Genomic DNA, 2043 nt, shown 5'->3' with positions numbered 1-2043 from the left:
GGCTGCTGCCTGATTCGTTGTACATAATGATTAATAAAGAGTAGCACGTCTAATTGTCGAATAAATATCTTTCTCGTTGCTTACAATATTATAGCGTATCACGGTGGATCGATATTACATTGTAGTGATGGTATTTTGATTTATTTTAGGTTCAGAAAGGAAAAGAATATTATAACATTTCATATGTCTGGGGATTTGTGTAATTATCGTATTGAATTCGTCGCCGGGTTGAAAGCGGTAGGATTATAGTTGAGTAAGAATGAGAATAAGAATGTAAGTTTAAATGTTTTATTCTGTTTGTGAATTTGATAGAGATTGATTAAGGTTTCATAAAGATGGTATCTTACGGGGATGCAACATGGGTCGTTGGGGGATTAAAGATTTCGGATGCGAGTATTAAGACATGTGGGTTAGGCTTAAGGTATGCAAAAGATGGTTTATAAACTGTTCGTAAGATGGAGGATTGATTTCTAGGATCCGCGACAGTAAGAGAAATACTGAGTTGTGATTGGTGAAAATGTTCATATTCCGTTAGGTTCATATTCCTCTAGAGGAGTTGCAAAGATTGGTCAGGTTTGTATGCGTAATAGCCAATGAGGTTGCAGCTTGAAAATGCGGCTATGCGTGAGCATATGCTAATGAGTTCAAGTACGCGCCAAGAAAAAGATGGTTTTAAATACGCACTTAGTAAAGGTTAAAGATCGCTTATTGTTTATGGTGTCATAGTGAATTTTATATATATTAATAAAAAAAATTTGTAATGGTATTTGTCGCGGGACGTGACAGCACCTATTCGACGTACAGTCGCGCTATTTGTGTGTTTATTAAACGCTAGGCGTTTTTTCTCCAAGTACTATTTGTCTTATCGCTTTCACTGTTTCGAGTTCTCTCTCGGCATCTATAGCGCGACTCTCTAATTCCTCGAATGTTCCTTCTTTTGATATTAATATTTCCGGATTCAAACAGTAGAAAACACACCTTTAAATGCTCTTCCACAGATTTCTTGAAATCTTGACTAATTTCGTTCGATTGCCGTTTTTGGGCGTCTGTTGTACGCTTTCCTATTTCACGGACACGATTCGCATCACTTGATACTTTTTCGTCTCTCTTTTGACATATGTAAGCGAGTCGAGCTTGCGCTTCGTAAACCGTTTCTCTAGGGCCGTATTTGCTACGTAAAAATTCTACTAAGCCCTGTAAAGAGTTAAATATTCTCCCGAGTTTGGATCTATGAGCATCGCCCTTTAATTTGTTACGTATCGCGCGTACTAAAATAATTTCTTGTGAAGGCGCAATCATGCTGAGCGCTTCTTCACATCCTTCCACGAAATGAGTAAACGCGATATTATCTCCGTCAAAACTAGGTACAGCTTCTAACGCGTCTCTGATTGAAAAATAGACAAAATTTCCGAAATTAAAATCGTTAGATCCTGTTGTAATTGGAGTACCTTGTGATTGTTCTAGATTTTGCTGCTGCTCTTGTAGTTGACGAATAACACGTTCTTGTTGTTGTAGTCTTCGTTGTAGTTCGGCGATATCGAGTTCAGTTGCCATGGTGGTATTGTCCGTACCGAGATTTTTTCCTGGCGGAGGAGTATGTGTTACCTTGCTCATAGGTAAAACTTTTACACACCTTTATCACTTGCGATTTATTTTCCGCACAGCCTAACAGAACTATCCCATCGCTGTCACCAAATTTGTTACGTAATTTTATTGAGATTTTCTCCGTATTTTGAGTCAATGCGTTTAAGTAATTTACTCGGGGATCGGAGATTAGGTTGTGCGGTTAATAATGTTCACTGGAAAGTATTGGGTAGTTTTTCGGAATACGGAAAAGGATCGTGATTTGAAATGAGAGCTGATTTTATTTGAAACCTTAATCTCTTCTCTCGCTGTCCTCGTCCGCCCTTAGTAGGCATGGAAATAATGCCAAAATTATTAATATCCAGAAGAACTGCTGTAAGACGGAGGCCACGCTATTGGCAGCGACCATCGTAACAATCCTCCGAATGTGAGATAATTATGAATATTCCGAGAAAGTGC

Source organism: Trachymyrmex cornetzi, unplaced genomic scaffold (genome assembly GCF_001594075.2).
Source record: "Trachymyrmex cornetzi isolate Tcor2-1 unplaced genomic scaffold, Tcor1.1 scaffold968, whole genome shotgun sequence".
In the NCBI taxonomy this organism is placed as follows: Eukaryota; Metazoa; Arthropoda; class Insecta; order Hymenoptera; family Formicidae; genus Trachymyrmex; species Trachymyrmex cornetzi.
This window is presented reverse-complemented; position numbering follows the sequence as displayed.